Source organism: Pelecanus crispus, chromosome 11, assembly GCF_030463565.1.
Source record: "Pelecanus crispus isolate bPelCri1 chromosome 11, bPelCri1.pri, whole genome shotgun sequence".
NCBI lineage: Eukaryota > Metazoa > Chordata > Aves > Pelecaniformes > Pelecanidae > Pelecanus > Pelecanus crispus.
The window spans coordinates 6,236,363-6,251,998 of NC_134653.1; the positions used below are offsets into that span (position 1 = coordinate 6,236,363).

General features: G+C 43.0%; 1 protein-coding gene across 1 annotated transcript in view; it reads left to right on the forward strand.

Moving 5' to 3' along the window:
• The window catches only part of MAD1L1 (mitotic arrest deficient 1 like 1), a 383,288-nt gene that overhangs the window by 190,068 nt on the left and 177,584 nt on the right, over positions 1–15,636 (forward strand). The window lies entirely within an intron of this gene.

A 15,636-nucleotide genomic window follows, 5' to 3' on the forward strand; every position in this document is an offset into this window, starting at 1 on the left:
TATGCAAAATTAAGTTCATTGAAATGGTGGATCAGTTCCAAATATTCAGAAATTAATAGCAAATAAGCCATATAAAAGTTTGTATCACTATTGCTAGCATCGGCACTCTCAGTCTCCGTACTGACCTGAATGAGTTGGAGGAGATCTAGTGGTCTGTCTGCTTTTTTTGGCAATTTGCTTTCTCTTTGTTAGCAGTTCTAGATCAGAAGCAAGCATGTAATTTCATACTGAATTAACTCCTTTCTTTGGGGGCCTTTGATTCAGTCTCAAGTGTGCAAAGGACAAGCAGATGAGATGCGACAGAATTACCACAAACTAGTTTTTTTATAGTATCTGTTAATTTTCTGCTGGGTTTGTCTATTTTATTGGCAGTTCCCTCAAGGACCAAAAATAATAGAGGCCACAAAACTAGGCAGTAGGGAGGTTTATGTGCAGTTTCACGACTGTTGTATACGATTCTTAATACTCAGGAATAAATGAGGTGTCAGTGTTAAGCTGTTTTGTAAACCAGTGTTTTTACTAACGGGCAAGTTGTGGGATTCCTGCAACTTTTTCTAGTCACAAGAAAAACCTGAGCAGCATCCAAGAAATAGCCACTCATTCTGTAGATGTGTTTTACACTGGATTAACTTTACTACTAATGAAAAGATGGGCGTGCATCACTGGCTAGTTAGTAGGTGCTAAACAGACCTCTGCTCTAAAACCCAAATCATAAACTACAGTGCTAACACGAGTCTTTTTAGACTTCTGCTTAACTCTACTAGGGCACTGAAGGGCAGAACTGGCATGCCCCTGCTGTACTGTTAATAGGTTGCCATACATCTGCTAGTCTCTCTTTTTTTTTTTTTTTTTTAATTTGTTCTCCTTGCTGTTTCAACATCAGATTTTCTATAATGAGAGTGTTCATTGATTCTGATTCTGGGGTGGTCTTGCGTTGTGGGCAAACATTTTTGTATGCTCAGCTGCTTTCTGTGGTGATGCAGGTCAGAACTGATATTTCCAAAGAAAACTGAATTAATCCTATTTACCATCTGATCTCATTACATTCTGCCTTGTTATAGTTTTAAATTCTATACAGTCAATTTTGCATTGTGCTCACTGGACATATCAGAGGATAAATTTGCTGTTATGTTTTAAATGTTTTGATGTGTGGTTTTTTTTAAACATTTCAAAGGTTTTCTTTTTGGCTTGTTAAGCCTGGGTTTTGGGTTATTTGCTTGCCTTCAAAAGTTTGTCGTATTAAACAGGCTAGCAGAAAGCTGGAGAGACTGGAACTTCCAGCATTAAAGCATTAATTGGTGTTGTGCATCATCCATCAGCAGAGGATAAAGCAGCAGTCGGTGTTCAGTGCCTATTCCCAAGGGTTACTCAGTGGAAAACTGCAGGTCTTGTGACCTTCCAGTAAAGCTTACATCAGTCTCACATGACTAGGCTGTGTTCTGTAGTGCTTTAGACGACGGATTGCAGATTGTGAGGTGTGGGCTTTATTCAGCATTTTGAATTTTGTTCAGTAAATATAAGAAAATTGTTTCAAAGAGAGGAAGAGAGACTGTTTTTCCTCTTTTTCCCTTTTGAGGAGAAATGTGACGGTATAGTTCCTTCTTTTCACTGCTGGTAGATGGTTCTCCTCCATCCCCAGGTGAAATCTCCCTGGTAGGGCAAGATGTGCCTAACATTGTGGAAGACAAGAAGTGACAGAGGTCTGTCCCCTTTGGGTGGGGCTTTTCCATGAGCTGCCTGCCCAAGGGCTCCAGCACTTGTACCATCAGCCCCACTCTCCTCCCTGCCGTCCAACAAAATCTTCTTTAGGTGGTTTTTGTCCCCCCTCTCCAGATCAGTCTCTCTCCTGGATGGCCTTCTTTTCAGACTCCTTTTAAAGCTGACACTTCAGCAGTTGTTTGCTGATTTGGATTCCTGGCATCTCGCCTTCCTTTTCATCCGTCTCCCCCTTTTTCACCCGGGATCCACTGCTCGTTAGTTTGACGCTAAGCCTCCGCAGCTGGGGAGATGCAGAAGGGCTTGTCCTGTTCTGGGTGCTGACAGATGTGGATATTGCTTTTCATCAGCCGTTCTGCAAACAGGCTTACGGCCCGAAGTGAAATGGAATAAACACCTGTCAGGTGCCGTCGTGCAGTCTGCTGGGTCTTTGGGCTGCTTCTGGGATGTGCCTCTGTGGAGGTGACATCTCTGCTGCCACCCTGAAGGGTGCTAATGGCCTTGCCACCCTCCCCGAGCACGGAAATGAAGCGCTGCGCGCTGGGGCTCGTGAACCGGCCGATTGGATCTCGCTGACGAGTTTGATGGAGTTTCTTGTATGGGATGGGGAGCGTCTTAGGTGCCCTGGTAAAGAATTCATTCTTTACATAGCAATATTTAAAAGCAAAATGCTTGTAGGATAAATCTGATAGACTCATGGCCTCAGTAAGATGGTATCTGTGTCCTTGGGAGGAGAGGGCCCTAGTTCAGGGAATTGTGTCCACAGGGACAACAGGGTCTTGTGTGCTATAGGGGACACTGTGCTAGGCTAAGGCACAAGGTCTTGCTAGAGCAAAGTGGGATGGACTGGCTGCACTAACTGCTGTTGAGTACTCCAGCGCATGATTTCATTGCTTATCAGCTAGAAGTGAGTTTACTACTGGAAGAACCCCAAAAAAAAAAAAAAAAAAGAGAGAGAGAGAAAAAAAAGAAATTTAAACATCTTCAGCTAATTGCAGTTGACAAGACAAAGGCAGTTTGACTTTCCAGTATTAATTAGCAAACCCATACTAATTAGCTTGTATAAGCACAATTCATGCTTCTTTCCCTAAATGTAATTAATATTGCAAGTGAAGACATCTCTGGGCTGTGCTGCTGTATCATTAACATACTTCGCCCTAATTAGACACGGCCAGTAGTGGCTGAAGAAATGAGTTTGTGATTACATCATAAAAAAAAATCCTCTAATATTTTATATCCTTCAGGGAACTTGAACCTAGAATTTGTTTTCTGATTTAAGAAAAATTACCCTTATCGTTGTGCTATGTAATTATAACAATGAAACTTTCATTTTTCTCTCCCTCTAACCCTTCAGTTATTTATTTTTCTTTATTCACTGTTTGAGTGCATTCCTGTTGTAAAGGAACAGTGCCTGCCCAGTCTTCTGAGAAGTAGTACATAACAGAGTCACCAGTCTGATAAAGCTCAGGTGATTTAGTTGTCCCACGGATCTGTGGGTTTTGTGTTTCTTCTATTTGCTGAAAGAATGTTTTTTGTTGTGAATTTTTTTTGGTGCCTAAGCACACTTCTTTACTGCAATTTTTGTGTATGTATGTGCACTTTTCTGACAATTTTATCATCACTGGAAGTTTTCTTTATTGAGGCTAGTGCACCAATATCTTTATCTCCAGGATGTGCCAGGAGATTGCTCATAGAGCTCACACATACGGCTCCCTGTTTTGTGGTCCCAGGCTCTTACTTCTTATGGTACGCTAGTTTAATGCTCTACTGGCATAGAGCTGAGAGCTACCTTCACTCATACCAAAATACTGTTTGTGGAAAAGGCTTTCTTCTGTGTTATATTATTTTTCTTTCTCTCCCTGAGGGAGGGAAGCAGAATATGTGTAGTTTTTTCTAATTTTCATTTGCCTTTTTCATCTCTCTTTATAGACAGGAGGAAATTGTTTGGCTCAAGCTTGCCATCCAAGCAATGGCTGTGATCCCTGATCTTACACTTTCTTTCAGTCTGGTTCTGTAGCAGGGGGTGTTCATGTCAAGGGTTTTTTTTTCCCCATCATTAATCCCTGAGGGAAGTCAGCTTGGTATTAAAAAAGTATCACCTGTATTTTCATTGCCCTGAGGTGCTCTGGGTATCTTTTGGCTTTCATCTTCAAAAGACAGCTTGGCCTATGTGGGCTCTGAAATCTATAGACTGCTCATTGGAACAAATTATATTTCACTCTCCAGCAGATTAAAAAGGATGGATATAAGAATCAGAAGAATTGCTTAGCAGGGTGGGAGGTAAGGAAGATTTGAAGTCCAAGAATGTAGCTGTCACAAAATGAATGGCATAAATTGAGTATCCTTACAGAAGAAATAGACGCCTTAAAATGAAAATAATGAATACCCCTTGCCTTGAGTAAAAGTGTTTGTTAACCCTCCGCAAAGGACAGGAGACCTTTATTTAAGGGCAGCTGGTCAGGAATACTTAAGGAGCCAAATCATGGGTTCAGTCTGATGAAAACATAATGTTTAGGATTAACTTAAATGTCAGTGACTAGCTGACTAGCACTGATGGTTATCAGGAGAAGTAATGAAGATGGAAAGGAGGATACATGAAAGAAATCAACTCAGAGAACACTGTGCACATTGTAGTTGGGAGCCAGCTGTTAACTGGAAGGCAACACGGAAAAATCAGGAGGAGTTTGGAAAAATCGCAATAGGCATCAATACATAAACAACAAGAGACCCACACAGTTCACAAAACATTTGCATTATTACTGAAAGACTTTACTTTCTAGTGGTTACATCAGACCTCCAGACTTTTAGGAACTGTAACTTTTGATACTTGAGAGAAATAGCTGGCAAGGATAAAAATTCTGTTACATTTTACTTTACAGATGATAACAATGAGAATACGAAAGAAGTGAACTTTCGTATAGAAAGACCGGCCCTGGATAACTTGCCAATATAGCTAATTTAATTCTTGTTTAAGAGCTATTAAACATAAAGCAAGAAATACAACAGACAAGGCACAGGAACAAAAGTGGTGTTCATTAGTGGCAAAGTAAATTCTCTGTATTATCTACAGTGGGATGGCAATTAAATGTAGGATTAGAGTACTGAACCATGGTAGTTATAAATAAAAGTGAAGCTTTGCCAGAACATATATAGAACCAACAGGTTGGGAGGGGAAACGAGATGGCCGACTGGTGCAGGAAGTCTCCATCTATCAAAAGTGTATTTCATCATTTCTGAATTGATTTAGCAAGACAACAGCAAATCTCCTTACCATTTGACAGATTTTATCCTAACACCTTACGTGAGACTAGCAAACCCAAGACAGATGAGTAGCGCGGCACTCAGCTGAGCAGCAGCATGAACACAGCAATAGTTCTGGTAAGGCAATTTTAGGGAAATATCCGGTTCTCAAATCAGATTGAAAAACATGAATCTGGTTATAAAGAGACAGCAAAAAAAAGGTGATCCAGAATGAAATGATATAGTAACAGGAGACTGGAAGGGGACTCTTAGGTCATAAAGTACAGCCCTTTGGTAACTAAGGCAATTGCAGCATATACCTTAGTTCATAAATTTATCAAGCTTGTCTTGAAACTGCTTAGGATGTTTGTCCCATTAGTATCATTGAAAGACTGCTCTGATAGCTGAAATCTTCCCAATTCCAACTGAAAATATATGTGCAGTTAATATCCATTTTTTCTTGTGCTGATGTTCTCCTTAAACTACAGTGACTGTTCTTCCTCCCTCATATTTATGCTGTGACATATTTATAGAGAACAATTGTTCTCTCCCAGCATTTCATTTGTCTAGGTTAAACAAATCAAGCTCTTGCAGTCTTCTCTTAAAACAGGCTCTTCAGTCTCCTCATGAATCGTGCAGCTATCTTTAAATCTCTTCCCATTTTTCTGCGTCTCCTTTGAAGATGAGTAACCAGAGTGGTCACATCATTCCAGGTGATGTTCCAGCAGTAGCTTGTACAGAAGTAACTTCTAGTAACTAGAAGGAGCATCTAGTACAGGCAGGTACCTCTCTGTCCTGGATATAGCTCAACTCTTCCATTTCGGAATCACATTACCCATTTCCACTGCCACATGCCACTGATGTTCATCCTGTGATCGATTAATCCACCCGGGTCTTTGTCCTCCTCTCTAGTTTCTGACTGATGAAGGCTCAGTTTGTAGGAGGGGTTCTAGCTGTTGTGGGGCTTCACTACTGCATTTCAATTCTGCTGCTGTTCCTTGAGTTTTCAGCTAGCTGCTCCTGTCTGATCTATTTATACTCCTCTATGATAAAGCCTCCCTGCTTTGTGCTATCAGTTATTGTGTTTGTTTATATATTTTGACCCAAGATTTTCAGTGAATTTGGTTTGTTTTAAATATGTTTTCATGATCAATGTCTGAGGCATCTTTCTATCAGGTAGTTTTATTTCAGCAGAGCCTTTTGTTGCTTGTTTGTTCTGTATATACTTCACAGTGCTCGTATTATTCTTCACTTTATCGTGTGGTCCTGTTAATTTAGAAATGTGATTTGTTGGAATGACGGGGGTGAGTGTGCAGGAGTCGTCGATGCCCTGTTTCAACTTTTCTCGCTGTGTTTTTACTGTGGAGCTTTGGTCCTCCGGGTAGAGTAAACCCTGGAACAGAGGGATGGGAGTACTCAGAGTTACTTTTCTCTTCTCCTTTTCCTAGCTGAGAGCGCTCTCTCAGTGCTTGTTGTAAACAAGTACATTAAAATTAGTCCTTGCTGTTCGCCGCAGTGTTGGAATATAGTGAGCTCTGAGGAACAGAGACAGGATTTCCCCCCCCCCCCCCCCCCCCCCCAACATAGGGAATGATGAACAGCCTTGGTTGGTTGTGTTGCATCTGCTGCACGTTCCTTCTTGGAAAATTCATGTTCAATACACAAAACTGTGGCAACATCAGAAGCATCTATTGCATGTGACTGCGGGCAAAGCAGAGAGTGTGGTGGAAGCTTTGGGATCTTGGTAGATGAGTGCTGACACACTGCCTGTAGACTGGAGAGGTGATCAGTACGTTACACTTCTGCATGTTAATATTTCAATGCTATTTTAGTTAGGTTAGAAGAAGAGACTTAGTGAGTAAATTCTTGTGGTTTATCTCTGTTTTAAAAATCTAGCCAGGCACATGGGATCAAATAGTACATTTCCTTCAAATTAAAAAGAAATAAACGGTCTGTTTAAAAGTCCCATTACACAAATGAACCTGCTGTTGTATCCATTAACGTGAAAGTTTTATGGAACTCTGCAGCACCGTTTGGTTTCAACAGGACTATTTTCATTTGCTTATTGAAGGCAATAACAGCTGACATGGGGTTAGGACTTTCACAAGGAAGAAACGTAGCTGCTGAAAGTGGAGAGCTGCCTTACTGCTGCCTTTTCCCTTTGGGCTCCCCATTGGACAGGTACTGCCGGATTGAAGGGAAAATAGTCTGACCTAAAACTGAGCAGCAGTTCTGGCTCAGGTGAGATGTATGGACGATGATCTAATTCTCAGCCCATCATTTGGAGATGCTACAGGTGTACCTGTAAAACCTGAGCGGTACTGACAAACACTATGGGTTGCTTTCTGGTAAAAAGGATGATAGCGAGCGCTCTACTTTTCAACTCTGAAATAGGCTGAGAGTTGGTAATGTGCTCTCACCTTTGCATTGCAGGATTATAACTGGGGGAAAAGAACTGGGGGAAGGAAAGAGGTAGGGCTTTTTTCCCTTCAATTTTTGAGCAGAGGAGAAAGGTGGATCATTTCCCTGTGCAGAGGACACTGCGGTGCTGTGATTGGAGCAGTCCTACTGTCAGTGTTGCTGTTGTTACGTAAAATCTGAGTTACACTGAGCTACTTGGTCAAATAAAATGAGTGGGACAGGGATATTATCAGAGGCCTTATTATAGTAGCCACAGCCTTGAGGTACAAAAGGCATAATTAATATGCATGCAAGTGTTGTGTTTTTCCAGGCTACATTCGCCATCACAGAGTCTGTAAGCAGCTTATGGGCTACCTCAGACTCCTGTGGTTTGATTTAGTTGAACTAAAATTTCCTGGAGGGTGCAAGAGCTCTCTGCTATGTTCAGCACTTTGCGAGGTAGGGGAAAATTAAGTGAGAGGTCCCGGATACCTCTAGGGTTCAGTAATTTCTGTCCTTCTTTCTGCCTTGCCTAAAAGGCAGCTTGGAGAAGCTGTAGAAGGAACATGTGTTTCCAGTGCACGTCCAGCGCGGGAAAGGAAGACTTGGTCTGTTGAACAGTCATGTTAGGCTGGGACAAAGTAATCATTAATCTCTAACTGCTTGTGGCAAGGATGGAGCCCAGTTTCCTCCTGCTTTCACACTCTTGGGAAGTTGTGCCTGTATCAGAAGACCATCCTGAGAGACCTGATCTGAGAAATGCAGTCCTGTAGGCGCAGTTTATCCTGAGCATGAGGGAGGATGAGAAGATCTGTAGCTATGGGATCTAGGGGAGCATTGAGAGCATGTTCAGTGGACGTGCCTGCAGATCAAAGGTTGCTGGATGCTTTTCTTCTTGCCCAAGGCTGGCTTTGTGTGTATGAAAAAGGAGATTAAGACTTAAAAACCATGAAATTTCAAGACTCTCTTAGTCCTTGCACTGACAGCCTAATCAGCTTGCTACGTTATTAGTTCTGCTTTCGATCTTTTTGTGTCTCGGTGCCCTTAGAAGAGCTTGTTCCCAGTGGTTTTTGCCTTTGGCTGTTAGATGCTGGGGGCAGGTAGTAGTGGTGCCAGGCTGGGGTCTCTCTGAGCTGCTCTGTCAGGGCAGCAGAGTCTTCCAGCAGGAGCTGTAAAACCTAATTTATGCACAGAGAGAAGAAGATCATAGAGCTGAATTTTTCCTATGACCTCTTGGTAAATAATGAATGGCAGTGCCCTGCCTCGTTGGAATCACTTAATTGAGGCTGACAACTCTTTGTTGTATTACAGGATCTAGCTTGTCAGGAGAATTTTAACTTATTTATGAATATTTCATTAACCTCTAAAGACTGGCTGTATAAAATCGAGCTCCTGCCAGGCCCTGTCCTGTTGATGCTGTGTTCAGTGCTAATGTCATCCGCTGCACATCTATTACACCTTCCCTCCCCTCCGAGCTGAACTTCGGAGTTTATTGTTGGTGGCAGCAGGAACATGTTCACCAAAGGTTAAAATGCCAGGTTTCTGCTTTGGCACCAGAACTGAACATGCGGTAGTTGAAAGGGAATTGCTTTTTGCTTTTTATTCTGTGATTGCTCGCTGGCAACTGAAGGGGACCACAGGCATAATCCCGAGAGGCTAAAATGGGCAGAGCAGTCTTGGCAAGGGCCTGTAACCTTTGCTTTTTGGTGCGAGGAGAGAGATTTCCCATTTGTGCATTAAAAGCCTACTGCTTGTGGTCGCAGCAGGGCCTCAGGATGGGTCATTTAGCTAGAAAATCTGGTCCTCTTAGCCTGTTCTTTGGCGAGGAGTTTGGGGAACAAGACTCCTTCAAGCGTCTGCCGATTCTTTGAAGGCAGCTGGGAGGCTCTGTCGAGAGAGCTGCTGCTCTCCCATAGCTGGATCCCTTGGCCCATCCTCGTATTTCCCACCTCTGGGAGTTCAGAAAGCACCTTGAGCTCACGTGAAGCTCTGCTGGCCCCTGCTCACCCTCCCTCTCTCTGCCGAGACGTGCCAGAAAACAGTGCTTCCAGCTGTAGCGAACTGCAAAATTGGGCTGGAGATGCAGCGGGAGCGAGAGCGCTGTTCTTAAAACCATGTTGAAGTGCAGGCTGTGGGTGTTCCATGTGAGTCGGAGCAAGAGGATTAAGTTCAATTTTCAAGTCTAGCACTCAGTGAAGGCTCCTTTGCTCTCTTATAGCATTAAGCAGAGATTGATTCCACTGTATTTATGTTAGGAGACGAAGGAACAAAAATGGATGTTAGATTCCTCTTTCCTTTCCCCTTTGATCTTCCTAGGTGGTCGATAAAATGCATAGATTCTTCTCTGACTGTTTATTATGTGATGATTTTTCAATAAGACAACTGGGGGGGGGGGGGGGCGAGAGGTGGGATTACAAGCTACCTTTTAATGAGAATTTGTTGACTGAATGCTCCAGAAACACCTCAAGGGTATATTTTTAAGGAAACAAACTGTATTCAAACTTTGTATGGAGGAGCTATGACGTCTTTGCAGATTTATTTGTTGCTCTGCCTGTGAATTACAGCTGCTAGAAGATTTGCTTCTAGCAGAAGTGCCTACTCCTGCGTGAAGGAAGCGACCTGTGTGATGCTCTTCTTGAGAGCAGACAACTTCATTGTGCCAGTGCCACGGCCGTACTAGGCAGGGTTGCGGCAGATTCAGTCCGACACCTTGACAGGTTCCCTAAAGAGACTGTTATTCTGTGTTTTGCTGTTCTAACCAGGACTAATGGGTAGGAGGTGTCAGCCATTTAAGGCTAATTACTCTGGAGTTTCCTTCTCTCTGTGGACACCAGCTGTTTTGCTCTCCCTGGTGGGAGGAGCTTTCGGTAGTAATTAAAGGAAACAGTCATCTATCTACATGCTGGTGAAAGTGGTGGAGCAAGGCTGATAACAGCAGAGAGGCTCTGAGCTGAATGAACATGGAAATTAGGTGAGCCGTCTTCAGAACGAGCTGTTAGAGCAAAGAGAAGTTTTTTTAGATGTGGAGCTGTCAGGGATTTTTGCTGTCGGGCGGTGGTGGTGATGTCTCATAGCAGCGCCTGGGAGTGTGGACTGGACCAGGTTGCAGCAAGATGGAGAGGAAGAGATTCCTCATCTGCTCCTTCCTCTGGAAGCGAGAGTTGAGATATGTAATTACACTCGAATAAACTCGTGGGTTTAAATTACCATCTCCAGCTCCCTTGCTCAGTGAGTCTCTTGCACAGGATATTTTCTCCTCTTCCCCTTGAACTTTCCAGTTCTGTTCATCTTGAGCTCTGAGCTTCCATCCTGCTGAAATGTCCAGAATGTCCAGTAGTGCTTATTTCCAAACTGTCACATCTTGCAGCCATCCCAGAGTACCAGAAAGAAATAAATACAGCATAAAGTGAGGAGCAAAGCTCAAGAAGACAAAACTGTCAAAACCATCCTGAGTTGGTACCCTAATTGCTATAGATTAAAAAGCAAGAGAGAAAATAAGTATTTTCCTGGGTTTTTTTTTTTATTTTTCTCTTAAGTATTCCAGACAGGAGTATATGAAATGGAACATCTGAGTACAGGTTAAGCACTTCCAGTTAGACATTATTGTTCATCAACAATAATCTGCTGTTGTGTGGAGCACCTGCGGGTGCGGGGCTCTGCGGTTCTGCTGGGGCGGGATGAGGAGATGAACGAAGGGAGGTGGATGAGTGGGCAGGGTCGGCATCTGGCAGCGTTGGGGTGTGAGAAGAGACTTAAGCAGGGGCAGGAGGCTGAGTCCTGGGGCAAAGGTGTGTTGTGGGTGTTTGGGCAAGAGCTTGTTGGATGGGCTGTGCAGGAGGAAGCTGGGGGTTTGGAGGGTGCGATGTGGTGATGCTTCCTTCTTCACATGCTTGCAACTGGGCACGCAGCTCAGGCTCATGGGTGATGCTGCTCATATGGGAGCATGGTAATTTTGGGACCCCCGTGGCCCTGGCCTTATTTTGCAGAACAGAAACTGTTTCCTGTAATACCCTATACCATTGTGATTGCCTATGGAAACCTTAGGATAACTAGTTTAAATAGGGTGTCTGTGTGTTCGTCCTCTTCAACTGCTAGCAGCAGAGCTGTGTTCCTTTGCAGCAGGGCTGAATTTGGCTCACGAGCTTGCCTGGAGTTTCACCAAGTTGCGCTTCTGCAGCACAATGTAGAGGGGAGGTGTTTGAAGAAAAGCTGTGGGCTGCCTGCAGATTGGGAATCAGAGGGGAGAGAGGTGAAAGCTCGTTAGGGCTCCCTTGGGGTAGATGGATTTGTTAATGACTATGCTGTGCTTTGAAAATGCAAATGCTGTGTCAGAGCTAAGTCTGATTATAATAATCAATCTTCCTTTTGAGAGGGTGCTGGAGATGGGGAGGAGGGAGAGGGATGAGACTGGGGCTGAATTTTTAGATCACAGATCCAAGTTTCTCCACTGTCATTAAGGAAACCTGACGTCGCCCGAGAGGTCAGCACAACTGGGGAGAGGCAAAAGGTGAATTTGGGAGGAATGATCCTTGCAAGCACCAGTGGCTTCTTGACGGGCTGAAGTTAATTTTGTAATTTTGTTCCTTACGATTGTCCTGCCAGGAAAGGGAGGGGTTGGCGTCTGCTCCTGTGTGTGAGCTACCCCTGCTAATAGGAAAGATGGAAACTGCCTCATAAGCAGGATCCTCCGGGGATGGGAGAGAGAGGAGGGTGGCTGCTGCAGCCGTCCAGCGGTGACAGCTCCTTCTCCCTTGGCGCTTTATTCGTTTGTAGCAAGCGTTCCTAGTAATTACGCCTCTTAATTTAGGAGAGCGAGTGGGAGAAAGGAATATAAATTTGTGTATTAACTTCAGAGATTGGAAATAGGGCAAGCAAACCTTCTCTCTGGGAGATTATATTTGGAAATGAAATAGAATGACATTCAGTATAAACTTGAAAAATTGCTCTCTTTTTACTGCAACAGGAGGAGAAAAGCCACAATCCAGACTGTATTGGAGAGAAGCAGAAGTCAGCATATGTCCATTTTCCAGTTTGTGTGTATCTACAATAATATATATGCATGAGGACATTTTTAGGAAACTGCTTGCTGGAAGGTTGCTTCTAGCCCTGTCTTCTTAGTGATAAAAGCACACCAAGCTTGTTACAGACTGGGTAGCCCATAGAGACTGGCAACTCTGATCCAGCTAGCCTTTGCCTTTAAAGAGGAAAAAACCCAACTTTTTTTGCTTCAACCAGGTGGGAAGTAGGTGATTCTAAACCACTTTTTATGGAATATCTGATTTTCTTTGGCTTTATTGCTTTTGTTTCACAATAGCATTGAGGATTAATTTTCCCAAGAAAATGTACCAACTAATCCTGGGCTGCTTAGCCTGTTTCTAAATGGCAAGCAATATTTTGTTTTGCAAGTATTGTCCTGTTTCTTTGAAGAAGAGTGAAGTTCGCGAAGAAATCTGGTGAGGCTTAGTTCTCCCCATGTGTGCTTCTCTGCAGATGTTTTAGGGGAACAGCCCTTCAGAATGTCAGTGGGCTGGGAGTATGGAAGAGGTGGTGCTGCTTTTGCTGAGCAGAATGCTCTATGCAAGTGCTCAGCGTGGTGTCTTACTACCTTGTAGTATTGCTGGACATCCAAATTAAACTCAACTGGTGTTCGTGTATGTTTGATTTCTGTCCTGACGCCAGATTTATAAGCTTGTAGATAACAGGAGGTCACCAAGCTTGCCGTGCTGCTCTGGGGGAAGAGAGGAAAATAAGGTCCTTGGTCACTGCTACATCCTTTGGAGAGAAGCACAAATAGCATCACTAGAGTAACTGGCGTATCAAGCTCCTGGGGAGCAGTAGTTTGCCTGTTTTCAAACCTCAGTGTATGGGTCATACTCAGGGTCTCATTTCTCTGTTCTTGTCTATTTTAGTGTACACTCTTCCCTTCCAAGTCTGCTTGGTTTTCATACATTTAAATATTTATGTATTTAAATAGCTTCTTGAATTGTGTTGAGACTTGTAGTCAAACACAACCTCTCAATTCACCTTTCCATGCTGGCTCCATGCAATTCAGTTCCTATTTATCTCTGCCTTTTAAAATCAGCTCTTTTGCTGAGGAAGGCCTTTCAAAGGATGTTGCATCAGCCCATTGTTAAATAAACCTTTAGACTTTTATAATGGATTCAGCATTTCCTGCTTTTTACAGTTCCAAGAATGCTGAATGACGTGCAGACACACTTCATCAGGATAAGATTGCTGTATCAGCCCCTCACTAAAATGCACTCGTTATTCAAATAATAACTGTATGTCTCCAGCATGTGTTCTGTGAAATACGTGTACATGATGTGGGCGAATAAACCGGCCCCTTTTTTTCAACATGCAAATCCTAACTTTAGCAGTGAGTTGAAATACTTCAGATTTTGAGTCCTTTACTACCCAAAATGAGGCACCTGAGCAGAGATTTGGTCATTATTTTGGGCAGTATGTTAACATTTTCAGAAGTTTGTAAGTGTGGTTTTCCAGGGGGACTGATCTGATTTAGAAGTTTAAGTCCCATGGTAAGTTTCATTTTGAAGGTGGGGTGTGGACAGTAGGTCAGCAGGATGCTTTGGAAAGGTTTGTCTTCATGAACGCTGAAGCCCGCTGGAATCAAGTGGGAGGAACAGCAGGTCCGTGGCATTGCGGAGACTTGGAGTACTTGTTTGGGAGGGGACGAATATGGGTCAGAAATGACAAATGCCAGAAATATACCAAGAAAATCAGCTGTCTAAAGTAAAGTTTTGTTTCATCTAGCTGTCAGGAGATGAATTCATAATTTTATGTTTCTCCTGTCATCTCATATATCTTTAAATAATTCTTTCAGAAGAGATAACCAGCAAGGAACACATTTCTTACACTGCTGTGGGTGTTTGCTATGTCATTAACACTTGGAGGAGAACCACCATCTTGAAATCCTGCCCAGGCAGGTTTAAAAGTAAGGCTGAAAGAAGAACGATATTTCATTTAATTGAACACTAGGTGAAAATCCACCCATGTTCTTCCTTCCTCTCTTTCTTGGTTTTGACTATTTATTTTGGAAAAAGTATCTGCGTTTCATCTTCTGGGGTATTTCTGTATTTGTGGAAGTGCACATTCTATATACTGAATGTGTCCTGATCACTTTCCATTGAGAGCGATAAAGCTGGACTGAAATTCATGCTTATTAAGTGAAAGAGTGTAGAAAAGGTTCGGGATAAATGGGATCATATTAGGTTGAGAGCAAGAGGCTCCAGTATATTCTGAGAACATCATGCAGTCAAAATGTTAAGTACGTGTTTATGTGTTTTATTCACAAGTCACGGGCTCTGACATTACTCATTATTCTGCCTCTTCTAGTGTCATAAAAACCTTGGATAACTTTAAAAAAATTAAAAAGAATAGCTTGGTTTCTTTTCAAGTTGCTGATGTGTTCTGTACAGTGGGGATATCACTGGGGGTCTGATCCTGTGCAATGTTAACCCTGAAGCTCCTGCGGGCGTTGTAGGTACTTAGGTCCCTCTTGTGCAGTTTTCAGGGTAAGAGATGCAATGCTGTATTTCGGGACAATGTTCTCTCTCTGCTATCGATGCTAGTTAAAAGAGCCAGATCAACATAAAAGAGAGCTAAAGGATCCAAGGCTGACCTAGGTCATTTGGTACTGAATGGGGGAATACAGCGATGAGCTGTAATTTGAGCAGCCCTTTTCCCCTCTCTGCTGGGTAATGGCTTCTACTAGTTTAATGTATTCAAAGTAATAAAAGTTTAACTCAGCCAGTTATATGAAGTAATTGATAAAATTGGAAGAGTTTAGACAGAAATGTTGAGTTAGTCCAAAAAGCAGAAAATGCCTGCTGAAAGTGGCATCTGGTGACCAGGAGAGACAAAGACTGGAAATTAATTGAGGAAAAGGGATGTGATGGGAATTAGGCAGAGAAAACAGCAAGAGGAGGTAGGCTCTTCCTCCCCTTATCCCTTCTTGAGGCCATTCTTTGCCACTGGTACCGAGAGGACAAGTGGACAGGAAGGGACAAACTCTGCCACCACGGTCAGTCATTTCATGTTTATCGCCTGGTCCCCGGAGCTATCCTGAGGTGCTCTGTCAAAGGCAATGGTCTCGGTAACCTCCCCACCTCTTAGGCTTGCACAAAGTGCTGAAAATTATGTAGAATATGGGTTTGTATTTCTCCTATTACTGCTTTCCTGTTGCTTATTTTCCTCATTCAGTTCTGCTGCTTTTCGTTGTCTTGTCTCTGCTTTCTGTCTTGACTGCATCATGCGCACAAC